Source organism: Dermacentor variabilis, chromosome 7 (genome assembly GCF_050947875.1).
Source record: "Dermacentor variabilis isolate Ectoservices chromosome 7, ASM5094787v1, whole genome shotgun sequence".
NCBI classification, from domain to species: domain Eukaryota; kingdom Metazoa; phylum Arthropoda; class Arachnida; order Ixodida; family Ixodidae; genus Dermacentor; species Dermacentor variabilis.
Genome location: NC_134574.1, coordinates 14849283 through 14854904, shown reverse-complemented (window position 1 = coordinate 14854904; position 5622 = coordinate 14849283). Strand labels below are relative to the sequence as shown.

The 5622-nt window shown below is 41.7% G+C and overlaps 1 long non-coding RNA gene across 1 annotated transcript; it reads right to left on the bottom strand.

The window, feature by feature from the left end:
- Window positions 1–887: 887 nt before the first annotated feature.
- Window positions 888–4360, bottom strand: LOC142588958 (uncharacterized). Its single transcript, XR_012829760.1, has 3 exons — window positions 3836–4360; window positions 3144–3206; window positions 888–1108 (listed from the first exon to the last, which is right to left on the bottom strand). It is a non-coding gene; the product is annotated as an uncharacterized LOC142588958 (long non-coding RNA).
- Between the last annotated feature and the right edge of the window lie 1262 nt (window positions 4361–5622).

The following is a 5622-nucleotide window of genomic DNA, read 5'->3' as shown; positions in this document are numbered from 1 at the left end:
AAGCCCTGCTAACGTTACGCTAAAAGTTGGCTAATGGACAGCTTGACAAGAACAACTGAAGACTTTTATTAGAAATTCCCTCAAATTTTTGCGGCAGCTGTTACAATAACACGACGTTCGCCCACAGTTACACTTTATTTTAAACGAGGCATGGACATCAGAAAAAAAAAGTTTATATTGTCGGATAGAGTGATGCAGAGGTAGTTCTTCCAGATGTGAACTATGGGAATAGTGTAGTACAGCCTCATTTGTCAATTAGCACTTTTTAATTTGACCAATCAATTGAATGCCACCTGTCAGAATTATTTTGCAAATAAAACAAGATCTTTATCGTATGCTATCATGCCAATGTTCGCCCATTGACCTAAACAAGAACATCTCTGCATGAAACACGTCATTATTGACAAAATTAACTTAGCCCTGCTGGGTCTCTACCAAATTGAAATAGTTTCTAGCAAAAATTGCATCCTTGTTTCAGCTACAGGGGGCACAATAGCCTTACACCAGTATACCGAACAGAACACTGTGCTGGAATGAGTTAAGAAATAAAGGATAGTACACATCTGGAAAAACACTCTGCGAAACACTCTAACTAGCAATATAAATATATTTTTTCTGATGTCCATGCTTCATTTAAAAGTAAATTGTAACTTACTTTCTAGGTGCCTCTTGTAAGGTAACGCCACATGCTTGCACAGCATCACGCAGAAATAATGGCGAGTTCTTCGGCATACCATCCATTAGTGAATTCCTTGTACGTTGCATGTTACAAGAACTGAAAGATAAATCATAATATGTTATTTTTTTTTTCATAAACTGTATGAGTTTTTCATGCATAAAAGGTGATTGCAAGCGAAAATGCAGCAAGGCATCAACTTCACACCATGTCACATATTCATACTTTATTACCTAATAAATTAGAAAAGATGCAGAAAGTGTAATTAACAAGAGTGACAAATAGCAGCAAAGGTGATCATGGATAAATCTTGAAGATGATTGCCGCCGCTGCCAGAGTAGGCCAGCCTTCGTAGGAGAGCACTGGCTGCCCACAAAAGCTTGCTGTCACAGGCCACGCGTGACGGTTCTTGTAGACATAGGAACGCAATACCTGCATAGAACAGGAAGAAAAGGGCAAGGGAAGAAATGGGAATGTTGAAATTGGAACTTCAATTAGCAATATGTGCTAAGTAAGAAGTTTGGCTCACATTAAAAATAAATTTAAGCACTCCTTTCTCTTAAATTATGGGTATGTTAAGGTATGTATGTGATGATGTTTAATATGACTAGCATATTTCCTATCATAAGAAGCCAACAAACACTGACACCAAGGACAACATAGGGGAAATTACTTGTGCTTAATAAATTAAATAAAGAAACAATAAATTAATGGAAATTAAAGTGGATGATAAAACACCTTGCCGCAAGTGGGAACTGAACCCACAACCTTCGCATTTCGCGTGCTATGCTCTACCAATTGAGCTACAGCGGCGTCGTTTTCCCATCCACTTTCTTGGGTATTTATGTGTGCTAGTAGAATGCTGGGAGTGTTAGCCAGCGCCACAACTCAGAGACCTTGTTCCTGGCATATAGTCACTAAGTTGCATAGCAGAGTCAAAGTCAGCCTTTAATTTATTGTATGGTGTCTTGTGGCTAAAAAGCCACTTATCAACCTGTCAAACAAGTCTGAGAAGCTTCCTGCAAAATATAATCAGTTTAAAACAGTAATTCACTCTGCATGTAAATGATGTACCAGCTTAATTAAAAGTTAAATAGCGTTTTATATTGTTGAACTAAAAGCAAGTTTGGCATTTTGCGCTGCCTAGCTGTTGCCTTTCTTTCAAATTTAACATTACACAGTACAGAGTAAGCAGGTAGCATGCAAAGGAGGACTGGTGATAAAGTAGTGTTCCAAAGCAACACTCCTAGCTCGATCAATCACTTTTGTTGATATATTTTCATGTGACCCTAATTGGCTTTGGGCAATACCTCACACAAATGACGCAACACCTTGGCTGATGCGTCATACAAAGTTGAAAGTATCTCATGATGTGATCAAACGATAACATTGCCCACTGACTTGGAAGTGTTAACATGCTGTTTGCGTGAGAAAGTGCAAAGTGATTCGTATAGGTGGCAAATTCATCAGTGTATCTATAGCCTCAGGTAATTCTGAGCATCTATGCTGACTTGCAACTGAGAAGGCACTGCACACAAAAAGGTGTATTCAAGTAATGGTCCATGCAGAATAATTGCCCACCTAGTGAAAAGGCAAATGTGGCAGGCTAATGGGCCAGGGCAAATAGATTGATAAATTCTGATAACACCTCCAATGATATTATTGAAATAGGTGATAAAGAACAGCACAGGTAAAATTGCAGTTATGACAAAATTTTAAAAGCACCTCTGCAAACTGCTGGAACCCTCAGCATCATGCCTGTTCTACACGCACATATGTTGCAGCGCAATCTATATCTCAGACGCAGGCGCCTCCACAGATCACTTTTGTGATCTCCTCACAATAAGGTTAAAAAGCAGTCTGGCACAAGCTACTTGATGTGATTCATTTTGCAAGCGTCAGCCAAGTGCTGATGGTGGTAGAGCGAAATTGAAGTTTGTCCTTGTATAGAAGCCTTGGCCCATGTTTTATTAATTCTAGTGGCAAAGCACACCTTTTACAGCACACATAAATCTTAAGTTAGACTGCTTGCTGTTGCTGTACAGTAAGTTCCTGTAAAGAAACTAAATCACGCAGAAAACATTCAGAATACCAAACTAATCAAATACTGGCTTGAATACATTTGTGCATTAGGGAAGCAAGGTGTAATGTACACTGTTGTAAAAAATTTTTACTCATGTATGGAATACTTCTATCACACAGCAGAGTTAATTTGCGAGTTCTTACAAAGCAATGACTACCTACAGGTAAATTTTGTAAGGCTTAGGGAAACTAATTATTAGTAGAACTGTGTATGTACACTGGCACTGAGAAATTAGTTATAATAGTGGCAGCTTAAAAGGGACCAGTGCAAAAAAATGGCCGTTTGTGAGACACCAACTAGCTATTTTACCTCGAAGCGCTCCCTGGCCTTAACCCATATAAAAAGCACTTGGAGGACCAGGGAGGGTACAGTGCATTGGCTTACACTGATCATGATGAGGTCCCGTCATCCCGCTAGCGCCAAGGTACAAGAAGGATGTCCAGCCGTCTATAGAGTGAAAGGGACAAAATAAGATAGCATCAAGTCAGTTGAAAGGCAGATTTGCAATTACAAATAAGGTGACCCAGTCACAGTCATTCATTAATAAATACCAAGCTGTCGTGATTTCACTCCCAGATGAAGCACCTACTAGGTTAAAGGTTTTGCTGCTTATTTAGAAGAAAAAACAAGTGAAATTTGTACATCAGCAGACGATTTAATCTGGAATTGTATAGATGACGTAAACACTGCAGTTATATTTTTTTGTTTTGCTATAAAGTGGGAACGCTACAAACTGCATAGTCACTGACACACGCGCGCACACGTAAGAACAGAAGGACACAAAATAGGGCGAGTTCAGTCTGGTTCAGCATTACAGCCAGCGCGTCGTCTTCGAATGCACTGCTTTCGGTTGGCTCGTGCTACGTTAACCACAGGCTAACAAGCCGGGCAAAGTTCTGACTGTTGTTGCGGAAGTCGTGGTGCGCGGTAATTATGAACACAAGCAGAACCCTCGTATAAAAGTAATGACGAAAACTCGCAGGGCAGAAGAGCCCATATATCAAGAACTGTCGCGGGTAACAGCTAAATATATTCACATTGTTGACGAAAAACGAAGCGCAATGTATTTCACTTACCGGAAAAAGTGTTATCCGAACGTGCGACGTACAAAGACGCACCGAGACACGAAGGCGGCGAACGCAGATCCCGCCATTGTGGTAGTAAGCCGTCGGCGAAAACACGCAATACAGCCGATGTCACGAAGCACTGATGCAAAACACACGGCACACAGCATCAGCACAGCTAAATGACTCCAGTTAATATCCAGTATAAATGTACAGAACGGGTTAGAATGACGCACAACTGGATAACGAACCCACGACCGAGACACAGCGGGCGGCAGTGACCGTTTTTTCAAACTTTCTGCCTCCCAGTGTTTCCAGCACAGAATGAGATGTCCGACAAATTTGGATTGTGCCGCCGAAGTGATCGCAGCGCGGTGGCTCTGTGACACCGCTGCGCAACACCGGCGTTTCGCTCCTGCTGCTGTAAATACCTGCTGTGCGAGCATAGAATGGTTTCCAGGCGTCGTGTGCGCGCCCCGTATGGAAAACAATAACACGCCCTTGATTGTTGAAGTTCTGGTGTGAAATTATTTAATATTGAAGCCAATTAACTTAGGTTGCTTCCAACGAGTTCTATTTGTCTGTGGCGTCTTTTATTCGCTAACGCCGACGGCCGACGGTAACCGCACATTTAACACGTCGTTTGGCATTTTATGCACTTTTAGACAAAAAGATCTAGAAAAGTTCTTGAGTTAGACATTCTGAATGCGTTTACCAAAACATACTCTAGTGACACCAGTAGTGGGTTTTGCCGCAGATAGAATACATACTAGCATGTTCCAAGTGCTGAGGTTATGTTTAGAAGAAATTCTATTTTCAGTCTTACCATAGACCAAGACGTCTATAGCCGTCTGTAGCCGTTTCAAGAAGTTTTTAAGAGGTTCTGTGTTTCGTGGGTTGTTGGGTGCCGAAAAAACAACGGTGGAAAGGCTTATGTCGGCCAAACCGGCCGCTGCTTTAATGAACGCCTGGGGGAACATGCCCGAAATTTAAGTAACTTAAAGGACAAGTACGCACATTTCGTTGCGCACGTAATTGCATGCACAGGTTGCGAGGCTCGATTGGGAGAGACGAAGATTCTCGGTAAGAGTGCAGACGCGACGGCGCGGGTCAGTTTGGAAGCGTTTCACATACAGAAATATGGCAGCAAGTGGGTAAGCACCCCCTCTGTGTCGCTTTTTGCTGCGAGCTTCAGTTTTTGGAAGCGACCGTTTACTGATTGATTGTATCTTACCATCCATCGCCTTTTTTCTACTTTTTAATTATTTTTTCTAGTTTTCTTGTTTTCCTGCGCCTGATTCCGTTGTCTGCCGGCACGTTCGTTCATCGATGCGCAATGTCATTTTCCCCGATTGTATCACTCCCTCCCCCCTTCACTTCTGCCTTTCCCCGTATATAAGGTATCCGTATTCCGTCAATGAAATATAGTTGACAGTCAGCGCTTGTGTCTCGTCCTTGGTACTTTGTGGTTGCATGTGTTTGCGCTGTTACAATTTTTATGTCAAGTATGCACTAACTCGCCCAGAAAGAAGTTTTAATGATTTCCTAATGCAATGCCTAAAAAGTTTTTTTGTTAGACAAGAGGATCAGGTAAGGCTCAAGACGTATCAGCATTCTATTGTACAGATCAAGGGATTAACCAAACAAGCCCTGTGAAGTGCAGCTAGGTGAAGGAAGGTTGCTACAATGGAAACTTGGCATTTGCTTGAGAGTGGCATGGACCTGCAAACCTACACCGGTCATATTTGCATGCATCTTACATCTATAACATAATGCAGGTTCTTGCAATTAATGAACCC